The sequence below is a fragment of the Gavialis gangeticus genome, unplaced genomic scaffold (genome assembly GCF_001723915.1).
Source record: "Gavialis gangeticus isolate Ggan-Ray unplaced genomic scaffold, GavGan_comp1, whole genome shotgun sequence".
Lineage (NCBI taxonomy): Eukaryota > Metazoa > Chordata > Crocodylia > Gavialidae > Gavialis > Gavialis gangeticus.
The window spans coordinates 9,120,081-9,136,251 of record NW_017729016.1 but is presented as its reverse complement, the minus strand read 5'-3'; the positions used below and the strand labels follow the sequence as shown (position 1 = coordinate 9,136,251).

General features: G+C 41.8%; 1 long non-coding RNA gene across 1 annotated transcript in view; it reads right to left on the bottom strand.

Moving 5' to 3' along the window:
* Positions 1–6,932: 6,932 nt before the first annotated feature.
* Positions 6,933–16,171, bottom strand: part of LOC109294568 — a 15,880-nt gene continuing 6,641 nt past the window's right edge. The window contains exons 2-3 of the long non-coding RNA XR_002096569.1: positions 12,765–12,767; positions 6,933–6,943 (exon numbers count right to left, since the gene is read on the bottom strand). This is a non-coding gene — a long non-coding RNA (uncharacterized LOC109294568). The remainder of the gene's footprint in view (positions 6,944–12,764; positions 12,768–16,171) is intronic.

Below are 16,171 nucleotides of genomic sequence, written 5' to 3'. Positions count from 1 at the left end.
ATGGTTAGTGTCTGCCAATACTATGTTGCCATAGCTCATCGCTATGGAGATGCAACATCTTGTGTAGCTGCAACCAGTGCAACTCAAACTGGGTAGTAAAGATTAGAGATAAGCTTGCCCTGGACTGGCATAACTCTGAGCCGCATAACAAGTACTTAAAACCAGTTTCAAGTGTTAATGTGAGGAAAATCCAGGGGTTAAGAGCTCTAGGAACTGCCCCCGAATCACCCTGTAACAAGGCCCTGAGGGGCAGCGTTGTATTTATGATTCACTTGGGGTGCCAGGATTTTTGGTGAGAGCCATGCAAAAGTATCTCCCATGTCACACATGACAACTGTGTCTACTTTACCCTGAGGAAGATCTTGGCACAAAATTCATTCTTCATTTATGCCTTCTAACTGATGGAATTACCCTTTAGAAAAGCATACAGGGAAAAAGTGATGATGAAGAATACCATAGCTGGGTGGGATACACTAGCTTAGTGATCCAGAGACTGCACTCGGGGTGCAATTCAAGGTGCTGATACAGTTGCTCTATACAAATTGTTCCTAACTTTCTAAAAAGCCTTCTCTGTGCTGTGACTAAAACACAGCATTAGATCCTGATGAGTTCCTACTAACAGCCTCTGGATTCAACACTGCCACTCATGTAATAATCTGGTAAATCTTGAGTCTTAGAAATCAGGGAATAGAGAAACATCAATCTGTTTACAGTGTGTGTTGCATGAAGAATAGGTGTTGGTTCATAATTTTATTTGGGGATCAAATGTGTTTAATTTGGTTGATTTGGATTCACTTCTCTCCAGGTTTTCTTTTAGTGAATGGGACATGCACCCAGATGTTCAATTTAATGTGGTTAAGATGAAAATCAATCAATCATATACATAACTGAAAGGAAAAAGTTCATTAAAGATTTGTGGAATTTTAGTAGAAAAATATCACAACAAAGGGAAATCAAATACAGTGGCATGAATTCTCCATAATGTCAAAGCTCCTTTGCAAAGGGAGGCTTAAATCTAGTGAAAATCCTTAAATTCGGGATGCGTGTAATTCATGCCTACATACTTACTTTAAGATCCCCTTGCACTGGCCAAGCAGAGTATCATATAAGAACCAGACCAGTATGTATAAGCAAATGCTCCACCTCCCCCACCATTAGCCTTATTCAATAGTCCCTCATCCTTTTTCATGCTTTAATCCCCTGCCTGTACATCATGTAGTGTTCAGTTCATTGCAAAGCTTATTTCTGAAAGTGCATGGTCTTGCTGGAAGGAAAAGGCAGAACAGTCAAAACAAAATAAATAAATAAATAAACCCAAACCAAAAAATAAACTCATTCTTCCCTCTGGGAAGGATTAAGACAGATATTGTATCTCAACTTCTTATAAGTGCAGCAGTGACAATCATTTATTTTAAACATTTTCATTTTTCTTCTGACTTCTCATTCTCTGATTGTCAGGGGCAGTAGCTAAGGTCAGGTTATCCTTTGCCTCGTGAAACAATCCTGCCTTTAAAAAAAAAAAAATTGGTCCTTGGGTGGCAGCAGCTATTATTTTTTCTTTCCGTTTTTTTTTTTTTTTGTGGATTGGACTCTGTATGCCTTATACTTCACTTCCTCTCTCTGGTGTATGGCTTCTATAGGTCTGATTTCACTTAGGTTCATTTTACATCCATGTGACTTTTGAGGTTTAGCTAGGAGTGGGAAAGAGGATAGACCAAGGGGGCAGAGAGTTCAAGCTTCCTCTCTATTAAATTCCCTAGTTCATTCTGAATATAGAATAAAAACTATAGAGAGAAAGGAAGGTCTCTTGGTTAAAGCACTGAATTGTGTCTCATTAGCCATAAATAGACGTCTTGTTTGACGCAGGCCTGACTGTCCTGGGATGTGACCTGGATAAAAACAGGCCTGACACACCTCTCTCATCCAAGATGCATTGCTTCTTTTCTACTGGTAGGAGGCCAGTGAGAGCTCTCAGCCTGGCTGGCTTGCCCCTGCAATGACCCACAGTAACTTTGCGGCAGTACACAACTTTGTGCCAGAAAAAAATGTTAGCACATTTTACCCTGCATTAGAGGGGCTTTAGTGGGACAGTGGACTTGTACATCCATAGGATTCTGGGACAAAAGGCTTTCTCTGGGACAAATCTGACATCAATTTACAGCCATTACCTATTTGTACAGCCCCTGACCCAGTAAGGCCTTCTTAAATGGAGCACATAGATGTTCACATAATGAAAAGTTACAAGTCATGGAATTAGAAATGTTCCCTGTGCTTTGCAACCCCTATCCCCTTTCTCCCCACAAAACCAAATCCAAAACCAAAACATAATAAAAGCACCATGCAGGTTACTTTTCTGATCATAACTTCTATTTAGACCTTCTTTTACCCAAAGGAATTCCAGGGCACTTCACAGCTTTTTTATATACAGACCAGTGTTGCCAGGTGTACAGTAATTATTGCATTTAGATGATAATGTCAACCTTTGTATAATGTTTGATCAATAATAGTAAAAGTATTCAAGATGTATGATAATTTTTAAGGCAGCTAATTGATGCAGCACATGCAAAGCCCAAGTCATTCTCAGGGAGTCTTAACTGAGTTTTGTTTTTGCTTTCTTATGACTGACTGCCTCAAAATAAAAAAAAAATGTTTCAACTTAGATGACTCAGTTCTCACTCACTCACTGGCGATTTACAATGAGAAATATAGAGTAAATAAGAAGACTTATTTGCATACTTTTCAAGGTACGATAGTTTTTCAGCAACTATGATCATTTTGAGCTTCCAATATGATAATTTCATATTTAAGACTGGCAATGCTGATACAGACCATAGGAATCCCTCACTCACCGCTAAGATGTTGTCTGTGCTGGAGTAAGTCACTGAAATAGTAACAGCGTACAATATTTTCAGGCTGAGATCTAAGACTAATTTCTCCACCATAAAACAAGGGAAATTTCAGGAGGCAGAACCTGCTCAAAAATAGATCACGGCCAGAATGGCAGGGTGAATACTCCAGCTCTAATAGAAAGCCCGTGAGATATCAACACTGAGGATCTGAGTTTTACATCTTATTGGAATAGCAGGACATCTAGCAGCACAATACCTCCTCCTGTGTACTCCTTAATACATGAACTTTTCTAACGTATGTGAATACAAGCATGATAATAATAAAAGTTCATTTGGCATCATGAAACAACTGTGAATAGCTTATAGGCACTGAGCAACACAATGGGTGTTTGACTCTATGGTGCATAGAGTGAATTCCTGACAGCTAACTCCTTGGAGCACACTTTCAAAAGCCAGACTCCTGGCTATACTACTCATATTGTAAGCTCCTTAGGGCAGGGACTGTTACCCCTTGTGTATTGTATTTCTACAGTGACCAAGCACTGGAGATTCTGATCCCACAATTGCTCCTAATAAAAAGTGGAATTATTATTTCTTTTCGTTGTCACACAGCAACTAGCTTGTGCTTTTTTTTTTCTAGTGAGCTTATTGATTAGATCCACTCTTAGCTACTCACCCCCAAAAAGAACTTCCTTCAAGGAAAAAGGACAAAACACAACAGTGTTTTCTTTTCTGGTTTCTTTCTATTTGAATTGTACTTCCACAACAATTACCCCTCAAGAAGTTTCTGTTTTCCCAAAGAGACATTCACTCAACAATATTTTGAAAGCTTGGTTAAAGATGAGTCAAGTTCTCAGACGGAAGCTCAATTCAAAGACAGGGATTCTTCACTAAAGAGACAGTAGGGCCCTTTCTGAACAAAGCATTTACTATTCCAAGGTGGAATCTTTTTTTCTGAAGTGAGCCTGACCTTGCAGCATTTAAACTTAGCCTGGTTCCCCAATTTCTAAAATAACGTATTCACAAGAAGGGTGACAGCCTCTCAGAAACACTAACACTGGAGGCTGCACTATGCAGAACAGAGCAAGACTGCAGGAGGAGAAAAACAGCTGGTTTAAACAGGGAGGTTCGCCAAGTACCCCCACATGATTTGTACTCAGTTCTTATTGCCTTAGTACACCCAGAACTGGGTAGTTTGGGGATGATAATTTTTACTTAATCCACAGTAAGGATGCTTATTAATGTCTTCAAGCAAAAAGTGCTGTATACATAAGGTGTTATTTTCAGTACTGATCAGGGGGGTTGGCTATATTTTTTCCTATAAATCCTGAAAAAGAAACACAGATTAGAGGTAACACTTCGCCAAGAGCTGAAAGATGTAGAATCCCTAAGCCATCTGGTTTATGTTATCTATGAGCATTCAGCTAGTGGAATCTGCCATAGTTAGACAAGAGTGGTAGCACTTTACTTCCAGGAATAGCTGCAGGGGTCAGTCAGTAAACACATCTACTGTAAAACTCCATTAGCACATACATTATCCCCTTCCAAGAGGAACAGAGCCAGTTCTTTTCAAAAGGAGCTTTTGAATTGTAAAAGACTAATAATTTTACCAATACCACCCACTAATCTGCCTGTCCTTCAGTCTCTGAGCCTCACTCTGTCAAGTCTTTAACAAGCTGATACTCTGTGGATTGGCTATTTTTGCCTTTCACAGATCTGTACCGTAAAAATGACAATTTTTGTTGCTTCTTACTTTGGCTTTAGTTAGTCTCCCTCCTGGTAATAGGAATTAGCCCTCTCTCACGATATAATCACACTTATTTCATATTAGATATCAGCTTTACTCCTGAAGCACTGCAAAGCACTTTACATAAACTGATATACAGGTCATACACAGGGCTTACTTCTTCCATCACCAAAATGCAACCTCCCAGGATTAAGCCTGGTAGTGACTACTAAATCCACCAGAACAAAACAAAAGGTTTTAAAACATAAAAAATGAAGTAAGGGGGCAATTTCTCTAGTTTAAGACCGCATCCAAACATTCAGTTTTTCCTGGGAGATGTATACAAATTTCAAGTTTTTTCTTCCAGAGCAAGAGGGCCATTCCAGGGGGAAAATAACCTGAGAACAACTAAGGTTAAATCACTCCTGGGAGAGTTTCTCCTGGGAGAGTGAATGTCCATACAACTTACCCTTCTGAGAGAAGCTGTAGTACAGACCTCCAGCATCTCAGGAGGCTTTGGTCCTCCCCTTCTCGGTCTCCTCCTTACCACCCCAAGACAGTGTGTCACTTGGGTTGGACTCTACTACATTATTGCCTCCTTGCAATGTTCAGAATCAATGGGACCCTAAGGCATAATCTAGACCCTCTCCCAATAAGTCTCCTATGCTAGGTACAAAGGAGAACTTTATTGGTTACAAGGAGTAGGTTTGGAATAGAGTACAGGATAGAGCAATATCAGAGAAATCCCTTAGAGCAAAGTGGCATGGTAGCCTTTGATCATGCATCTGAGTTACTGCAAGCTACATATCTAGTTAGATCTCAGGTAGCTTACTCATGAGTATCATCCAGAGGCAGGTGGAGATTCCCTCTGGAGGCAGGCGGTTCATTGATTATGAGTTTCAAGAGAGAGAGCAAGTTTCAGATGGTTCAGCTTCTCTCTGAGAGTTTCCATCATGTCTACTGCCCCTCCTCCTGGGCAGTCCTCAACTTATATAGCCCTTATGACCTCATTTACCTGGTCCAATGAAGGCCAGCAACTGTTGGCTGCCAGCCAACGAATTTGAAATGCATCACTGGTTGCCAGGTAGACTGGCATTGCTCAGAACAATAGGGAGCCCAAGCCCCTCACCCAGGTATGTGATTCCAGTCACATAGGCAGAGGGAACAGGTTACCCCCCTTCCTCAGGAATGTATCCAGCTCAGGTTACAACTCAGGGTCACATGAAGAGATGGGGCACAGGAGTGACCATGGTAACTAAATTGTCAGGTAGCAGAGTTTTGGAGAGAGACAAGGATGGTATTCCACCACAAGTTGTGTGAATAAAAGCACCTAGAACAAAGATACAAATGAAAGTAGATTCCATTGAGATTATACTGGGGTTCTGGTTATGTTGTATCAGACACTAGAATTACCAGTTTTGGCATCTACGATATAAATAGGAATGGTGCCAATAATTTTCCTGCTTACATTAATACAATCCAGGAGTTAATCCTTGGAAGTTCAAAAAGATACAGTAGATAAAAACTGGCACAAGGGGAAATAAATCAAGATGTCCAAAGATTTTTATAGCCTTTTGTCATAGTGAAATGAACTTAATACTAAAAAAAAGTCCTATTCTACTTATACTACACTCACTGTCACAGCATCTGAACAACTCCCAGCAGTGTGCTAAGCAGTGGAGCTGACATCTGTCATGTGGTGCTTGCTCTCCTTTCCTCTTTCTAGGGGAAGAAGCATATTCAACAATGCCTTTTGATAAGGTTCTGCTTTATTTCCTAATATCCCTGTTAGGGAAGGCAAGGTCCAAGGAATGCGCTCAACACACTGCTTCAGGAAATGGAGCCATGGGGCTAGCTACAAAACAAACAGTGCAGGGGTACTTGGACAAAGATCCTCATAGCACCCAACCAATGTGTTTCAAGACCCAGAAGGATCATCTGTAACTTGGACATTCCAGTGGAAAACGGTGGACAGTTACAACTTGTGTAACGCTGGTGTAGGAACGAGGCCCTTGGGATAAAGGCTCTCCAGAAGCCTTCATATCTACCTCAGAAACCTGAAGCATCTCTATTTAGAGTCAGCTCAGAGGGCTGTGTTCCTAAAATGGGCACTGTCTATTGCAAATGAGCCCCAACCCATCAATTTATTCAATGTAATCAAACAGTAATGACCTTCAGTTACTGCTCTCCTGCTCTTGACTTCCGCCCATGACCTGAAGACCAAAACTGGTTTCCATCCTCAGTCCCCTGAGCCAACCAGCCACCTTTAATCCTTCTGCCTTTCACTTTGTACTTCACAGTTTTAAAAAGCAAACTTGTATAGAAATATTACATACTTTGAAGAGCTCCACAATAACCATTGTCTGGTCTATATATAAGCTATTTCAATCTTTCTTTTGTGTGTGTGTGTGTGTGTGTGTGTTGCTTCTTGTAACAATACCTTGGTGACAAGAGATTTCTATGAAGTGGATGTCCTATAAACACACGTAAAGATATTTTTATTGCTGAAAATGAGAAATGTATTATTGATATGGTCATTAATTATATATTTTGGATTCATATTCGAGTTTTGATGGATGGCACAATATGTAAAGATATATAACCACCATCACACTGTACAATCCCTTTTTATTATACATGGTGCCCATTTTCTTTTGGCATGAATATTTTATTCTGAATCTGTATTTCACCTTCTTATTTGGCAGTTTCCCCAGAAGCTTCCCATTTGTTCCCCTCCTCCCACTCAGTATTTAGACAGAAGGTAAGAGGCCTTCCCACTGATATAATCTACAGTCCTATTCCTAAATTAGAACAAAATACAAAGCAAACATCTCAAACAATTAAAATGCACGCAAGTAAAATCTCTGCAATTTTGGACTTGCTTCATATGTTCTTAATATTATTTCCCAAGACCATTCACTTCTAACTATACATCACAGATTATGGGCAGCTTTTTTTGATGCCTTGTAGAAGTACTGCCAATCCAGCTGCTATTTATTTTGGAAATCCAGTGCACAGCAAGTTGCCTTGTTGGGTTCTTTTTTAATAAATTTTTTCAATGTGTATTTTTTAATTATTTGTTGGCTACTTGAAAGTTTGAGGAGGGGGAGCAAAAAAATAAAATGAATAAATAAAAATAAATCACAGTTCCAAATTCTTGGCTACTGTAAACTAATAAAGACCAAATCTGAGTGTATAAAATATATTAAGGGTGTGCCATTTTAAGAGAAAATGAGCCAAGTGTGCTTTGAAAAATCAGGTCTCTTTAGGGAGTTCCAGAAAGGATACCACAAATTTGAGGTACTTAGATTCTGAAAAGTGTAAGAAATCTTGTATTAGAAATGGTTATCACACATAGAATATCCCACCACATATTTCTGCTTCTGTTTTCAGTGTGAACTCATGTACACAGTATACCTTTTTTTTAAGACTCTCGTGGGAAGCCAGGCAAGACCTGAGGAGGTGGCTGGAAGGTTGAAAGGCAGAGAAAAAGTAGTTTTAGTCATCCTATAGTTTTCCTTGCCCTAACAAACATTTTTTTGTTCAGTGCTAAAAAAAGTGCTCCCTTGTGATTTTCCACCCTCTTCCCTGGAAACTCCTGAATGTCATCATAAGGAAGTTGTCTTTGGAATAAGCTACAAACCCGAAGTCCTATCATGGTCATTAAAGATCCCGAGGTGATTTTCTTTTTGCTTATTCCGTATGAAATGTGGAACGTGAAAATGTGGTTAATTTTTTTCCCTGTCAAAGCATGACAACACTTCTCCCCCAGGTGAAAAGCTGGATAGACAATGTGACAATATAGACAGATAAAGGGCACAAGTTCATATCTCAATGGTGAGAAATATTCTGTGCTAAGTTAAAAAGTAACAAACATGTAATTTTGAGAACTTGATCAGCGGCCTAATTTGAGGGACAACTGTTATAGTTGAGACCCAGTAGTAAGAGTGCTAGTCTTGGACTTGGAAGATCTGGTTTTAATTCCCCCAGAATTCCAGTGTGAACTTGAGAAGTCACTTAGTTCCAGATTCTTCAAGGTATTTAAACACCTATTTAGACTCCTATTTAGGTGCTCAAATACTTTGAAAGATCTGGGCATTTGTCTGTGCCTCACTGCTCCATCTGTAAAATTGGAATACTGCTCAAACACCACAGTGATATGGGCAAGGAAAGTGTCTAAAGCAGAAGACTATTTTGTGAGTAGCTCTAGAGATGAGTTATTTGTGGGTGGCCTGCCATGGCAACATTGGGAAAATATAACATATTACACCCCTACTCCCAATTTTGTATTTAATTTCTCTAGTTTTAACTACATTTTTTAACAGGAGCAAATTTTAATTTAATGGAACTGAGAAAATAGAATTTTTATTATCTTTTATGCTTGCTTCCTTTGGAATATAGATACTAAAATTCCCTTTTTAGAGACTGAAGACACAACTTTGTTATTAAAATATATGTGCATCATGGCCCTTACAAATCTCTATTAAACCAGAGATTAGGCAAGGAGTGGAACAGATAGACAGTATATTTTCATTCAATCTCTTTTAAAATAATGATGCATGCAACTTCATGTCATTACTTTTTAATGGTCTTAAGCCTATTTAATAGCACAGTAATATTCTAGAAAGGAACAGGGAATTACTTCCACATTTAATTTTCATTGCAAAAGTGAATGTGGTCCCTTCTATGCCAGATAAGCAGCTAAAGCTGCTTGGTACCTTAACCGGGATATGACTGCATTAGCTCTGCTACATTACAGCAAAGCTAATGAAACAAAGCAAAGTGATTCGTTTCAGGCTCCTTAAGGCATTGCAAAGTAATGTTCGGCTTGCTTCCAGGTTACAGTGTCAGCAGACACTGTGCCTCGCTGTGCATAAGGTTTGGCTTATGTGAATGGGCTGATTGCTCATCCCGTTTACAGGCAGCACAAACTTAAGACTTAAGACTCATTTGTGGTTCTGGCACAAGCCCCAGTGAAGAGCAGCACAGGACCAGGTCAGGGACCAAATGGAAAGTCAATCTGGTCCCTGGTTTCTCTCTCGGTCTGGGGTGGAAGTGAGCAATACATGTACTATCTCAACACTTATCAGTAAATGGGGACACAGGGGCTCCAGTGTTCTGGCTGGCACACTAAGGAAGTGGAGCCCAGTCTCTACACAGTCCTTTATTCTGCTTCCCCAGCCTGCAGAGGAAGAGAAGCAACAGACACAGAGGATGCATCTACACACAATACTGTACTGTGGAGTTTAATAATTAGCTCTGCAGTAAAGCATCACTGTCTATACATGCAGCACTATTAGACTGTAAACTAATTAACTCAACTGTAGGATAGTACTGCCTGACACAACTGCAGTGGAATAGTTACATTCAGCGAAATGCACATGTAGATGGTGACTGGGGCTGGCTAGAGCATGAGCGTGCTTCAGTGCAGGGGCTGCATGCTGACTAGCCCCACACCGCAGCACCCTCATGTCCCAGCCTTCGCCTCTGCAGCACACTGAGCAGCTCTGGGCTGGCAGGCTGACTTCCTGGATTCACTGCCTACCAGGGCTGTGCTGCCCTGGCTCAATGTTCTGTGGTCCCAGGTGCATGTGTAAACGCTATGCCCAGGAGCAATAAGCTTTGGTAAAAACTGCCAGAGTTTATTGTGTTGCATTAATGTGACATGTAGATATGTCCAGAGAATCTACTTTCCTTTCTATATGGTAACCTATTATATAGGTACCGAACACCCCATGTGCATCTAGGCACAGACCCAGAAGGGTGCAGTGATACAGTCACATCCCACGTTGATTCCTTTATGTCAAACCCCCCAGTTTTTCTTTTTTTTAAATTTTGAAATGCATTCCCTCCCTTCCCAAACTATTTCTGACTTTTTCTCTCCCTCTCTATTCCCTATAGATAAGTATGAGTAAGTTAAGACATAGGATAAGCTTTAGCATTTTGTAGCAAGTTTTTTTCTTTTCTTTCTCCTTCTTTGATCCACTGTTTTATATTGTATAATTATTATGTTTACATTGATGTTTACTGTGTGATTAGTGCTTTACTGATTTTTACTTTTTTTTTAATTTATAGTATATGATTTAGACCTACATGTATAATTTAGCATAAGTAACGTCCAGTAATGTCAAGTTTCCATTTTGAATGTCAAGCCTCTATCTTGTGTCCTCTGACTCATATCTAACCATGTAAATTGGTTCCTGAATGAATGGAGATGAATGAGGGTGCTTGAGATACAATGGTAACAGGCCTCTACTGAATAATCAACTCAACGACTGGACCATCAGCTCAACAACCGGACCATCTCCTTCCATTGACTCACCCAGGAACCATGGACCCAGCATTTGAAAGACAAAGACCCACTATTGCAACACAGATACCTGAAACTGCAAGTTCTTGGCTGGAGTGCACATGCTCAGTACACCAGGGCTGACCCTTGCCTGGGCATGCCCCTGCCACTAGGGTCATAAAAGGTCTGCCCCTATAAAAAGGGGTAGTGATGACAGACCCAGTGAGATGCCCTCTCCACCTGGACCAGCACCATGCCACACCACCTATCCACCCAGAGACTCTGCTGGTGACCCTCTCTGGAAACCACCTTACTGGAGAAGACCCTGACTGACCATCGAGGATCAACTCACAGCCCAGGATAGGTAGCTATCACCCACATTCCTTCCCCAAACACAGGATCTGGACTCTGTCCCTGTACACTTTAACTTCAGTCTCTCCACCAAGCCATTCTCCTCCCCTGCTACCATTTGGGTGTGCGTGCGTGTGTATAGGAACCAATAACTTCATGGGGCTGTGTAATCTGTTGTCTGCTTAATAAACCTCTTATTTTGAAACCCCGAGTTGGGCTTTTGTCTTACTGACCTCCTGACCCTTCTCCTTCATTTCCTGGCTATCTCCCAGCCTTCTGCCTCCCTGTTTCCTGGCCCAATGTCCCAGCTTTCTGCCTCAGTTTCCTGGCTGTCTCCTTCTTGCCACCAGGCTTTTCCCCTTACTTCCACCCTGGCACCAGGTGACCCTGTGCAACCCTGGGGCACATTAACCTTAAGTAACCCCAAGCCCCAGTGACCCTGAGTAACCTCGGGGCACTTGACCTTAAGTAACCCCAGTTTCCCCTCCAGTCTGCCAATTCTAATCCTGGCCCCAGCAACTTTCACTCCTGGCACTTTCATTCTCTTATTTTTCCCTCTCTCATCTTAACCCCCATCCATCTCCCTCCTTCCCCTCCTTCTGGAAATCTTTGACCCTTGATTCCCCCTCCCATAATCACCAAGCACCCCAGGTACCCCAAGCACACACATATATACCATACCACCCAAGTTAGGGACTCACCTGTGTGTATGTGTAGGTAGGTGGTGTGTGTGTGAACTGGCAAATACACACACACACACACATATTGTGTGCGAGATATACAAACTAGTGATCCATGTATGTGTATTGGGTGTGTGGGTATTAACAACTGATTTTTGTCTAATTTTCAATGTGTATAGTGTGTATGTGCTTGAACTGGTAATAGGTGTACATGCACTTAGACTGGTAATCTTGGATGTGTATGTGCCTGAGTTGGTAGTGTATGTGTATATGCCTAGTGTGTATGCACCTAATAGATTTTTGTGTGTGTATATATGCAATTGTGTCATACCCTCCCATCTAACATTGCAATTTTGAGATGCTGAGAGTTGGCCTGGCCCTACAGGAAAACACTTCTTCCTAATAGTGCAGTGGAGCAGAGCAGGGCAAGATGCTGCTGTGAAAGGAGGTGTCAGTGCCAGGAGGCAGGCTAATCTTTCCTTGGCTCTGTGGCTGACATAAAATTAAGAGCTTTTGATCTTTGCTTATCATATAAAAATGTGGCAGGTCCACAGCCAGAGAAGAGTTAACCTGGCTCTTGGCAGTAGCAGCTCCTCTCTCAGTAGGGTCCTGCCTCCAGTCCTAGATCTGTAGGTATGTGCATCCACAGCCAGGTTCCAGTCCCCTTTGCCCTTCCGCTCTAGTTGAAATTTATTAGATTCACGTGCAGGAGTGGCTCACTGTTAATTATTCCCCAATTTAACACAAGAATTGGGCATTAGTAGCTAAAGCACAGAACCTCACATTCCTACACTGGGTCTCCAATCTGAGCTGTGTTAGCTACACTGAATGCATTTGCACTAAAGAGAATAAATAATTAAAATATGCACCAGCTATTTGTTACCTAACCCCTTTTTGTGTAAGGTCACACTTTATTACAAGTACATTTCATGCTATTTTTCCAGGCACGTAAAACACAGAATATACACCATCTCATCCAGAGGATATTACTAGTGTCACTTTTGCTGGGGTCATATGTCTCAAAGCACAGAAAATAATATTAAGAGGAAGCCCTAATTTATGAATAAAGACGAGATATCAGGATGCACACACAAACACAGAAAAAATAGGTTAGAAAAATACTGAACTAGTCTTTGGGTCTATGACCATCTACAGAAGTTGAAGATCTGCTCAGATGGGGGCCTTTAAGGATGCATCAGTTTATATGGGTAATTCTCCTTTCTTGTTTTCTCTTCTTACCCATTCAACCTCTGATCTGACTTCCCAACATGCTCACCCCATCTCATAATAAAATAGTTTTTTTTCCTTTCTGCCCCAACCACATTTCTTAAATAAATGCAGGAGAGGTGTGACATGTATAAGCACCCTTCATGTAAAATCTAAGATTAGCTGGACCTAGGGGTTTCAAGTTGCATCTCTTTCATTTTTGGTTGCTCTACAAGCTCCTGTACCTCTATCACATCATAGCACCAGCACGCGTAGCAGCAAAAGCAAAACTTAAATGCCCTAGCAAGTCTGGAGACCATTTAGATGTTGGTTTAATTCAGCAAGCTAAGAATAGGGTCCAGTTTCAAAGCATGGATTTGGAACTGTGTTTAGATTTCAATCACTCCCAAAGTTAAGTGATATTCAACAACCAGTGTCTTGGTTCTATGTCCTCCAACGGTCTCAGCTTGGAGTGCTGGCACACCCCCATGGAGTTGTGCTTAGTTCACTGGGAAGTGGAGTGCACCTTTCCCTTTTTTTAATTTAGTCTTATGAATGTAGGCAAAAAACTTGAAAGAGGCTAAATTCTGAAGTAAATCTTGGCCCTGATGCAATGGAGCATTAGGCTCCTGCTAACTTTTTAGTGTCGGTATAGACCAGATGACTTCACACTGAGCACATGTATCAGTATTTTGTGGCATCAAGTCCTGAATGCTCTGTAATTTGCAAGAATAAGTACTAACCTAGTTATGGCTTCCTCAACCACATTATATTACAGGAAAAGGTCGCAAAATCCTTAGACGCAGGTGTCGGGGTGGACATAGTCTTTCTGGACTTTAGGAAGGCCTTCAGCACTGTCACTTACCCCATTCTCATTAAAAAATTAGGTGACTGTGGTGTCAATGCCTACACAGTCAGCAAATTGGCTGGCAGGCTGCATCCAGAGAGTGGTGATGGGCGGGTCTTTTTCGACCTGGAGGGATGTGGGCAGTGGGGTTCCCCAGGGCTTGGTCCTCAGGCCCGCATTGTTTAACACCTTCTTCAGCAACTTGGACGAGGGGGTGAAAAGCACCCTGTTCAAATTTGCAGATGACACTAAGATGTTTGGAGAGGTGGGCATGATAGAAGTGAGGGACAGGCTACAACTAGATCTGGACAGGTTACAGGGGTGGGCGGATGGTAATAGAATGGGATTCAATACTGACAAGGGCAAGGTACTGCACCTAGGGAGAAAGAACCAGCAGCATACCTACAGGCTGGGGAACTCCCTTCTCATTAGCACAGAGGCAGAAAAGGATCTTGGAGTCATCATTGATTCCAAGATGAACATGGGCCGCCAATGTGAGGACGCAGTCAGGAAAGCTAACCGCACCTTGTCATGCATCCACAGATGCATCACGAGCACGTCCAAGGAGGTGATCCTCCTCCTCTATGCGACACTGGTCAGGCCGCAGTTGGAGTACTGCATCCAGTTCTGGGCGCCACACCAGGAGGGATACGGCCAGCATTGAGTGGGTCCAGAGGAGGGCCACCCGCATGATCAGGGGTCAGCAGGGCAGGCTCTACAAGGAGAGGCTATGGGACTTGAACCTGTTCAGCCTCCACAAGAGAAAACTGAGAGGGGATCTGGTGGCTGTCTATAAACTTACCGGGGGGACCAGTGGGGAATGGGAGAGTCCCTGTTCCTCCGAGCAGTACCTGGAGTAACTAGGAATAAAGGCCACAAGTTGACTGAGAGTAGGTTCAGGCTAGACATAAGGAAGTGCTACTTCACAGTCAGGGCGGCTAGGATCTGGAACCAACTTCCAAAGGAAGTGGTGCTCACTTCTACCCTGGGGGACTTCAAAAGGAAGCTAGATAATCACCAAGTCGGAAGCAGGGGGTCAGACTCGATGATCTGCTCAGGTCCCTTCCAACCCTACCAAATATGAAATTATGAAACTATGAAAAGCTGGGTACATCTACACGAGATGCTAAAAGCATAGTAAACCAATTCTACTGTGCATTAGTGCATCACAATGAAAGCTGTGCTAATGCACTAATATACAGTAGAATTAGCTTACTGCACATTAGTGTCACTTAGAAGACATGTGCTGATGCTACCGCACAGCAGTGTGATTACCACGCGTTAAGTTAGCACCTTTTATTACAGGTACTAAACGTCTCATAATTAAGGTGCATTAATGCACGTGTAGACATGCCCTTTTGGTATTAACTAGGAACTAGCTTGTCTTAACATCTGTGGTCTCATTTTACCCTGATGTACACTGGGACTTCAGTCAAACTGCTTCTCATTTACATTTAGAAAGGAGCAGAGAACTGGGCCTCTTGGCTTTTCTATTAACAAGTAAATACATTTCTTCATCCCCTTCAAAACAAGACATTCCTGTAGCAAAAGAACCATTGGATTCCATGGGTGCCCTTTGGAGGCTAATTTAATGGGAAAAAATTCAGAGATAAAGTGAAGTCCCGGCAGCTCAACAAACCACGAGTATTTCTTAGGCTGAAATTTCAAGCCATTTACTTTTTTCCTTAGAGGATGCTGGAAGAACCAGTGCTTCAACAATAATTAACTTCTCCAGGATTGTTAGTGTTTCTGCAAGAACCATCCTCCAAGTCTCTAATTATAGATACGGAGTACAATATCCCGGTGTTTGGTGACCTTTTAGAGAAGCACTTACTTCAGTTTCAGGTACCTGAAAATACTAGGTGGGGAGGGAAAGGAGATACAGCAGACCCTTGAAAAGAAACAGAGCACAGCAGTGGGGCACATTGTGGCACCTTGCCTTCTGCACTTGTATTCCAGACTATACATGTTCCCCTAGAGAGAAATCTCTTCTTATCTGTGAAGCAGAAGAGTCTGCTTATAGAAAACAAGAACTAGATAAAACCTTATTTAGCAGGAAAGGAATTTACATTTCCCTTCTTGTACAAGTTCATAGCACAAGAATCTAGGATTCTTGGCACTGTAATTTCATAGATTTCATAGAGTTCATAGACATTAGGGCTGGAAGGGACCTTGGAAGATCATCGAGTCCAGCCCCCTGCCCAAAGGGCAGGAAGTCAGCTG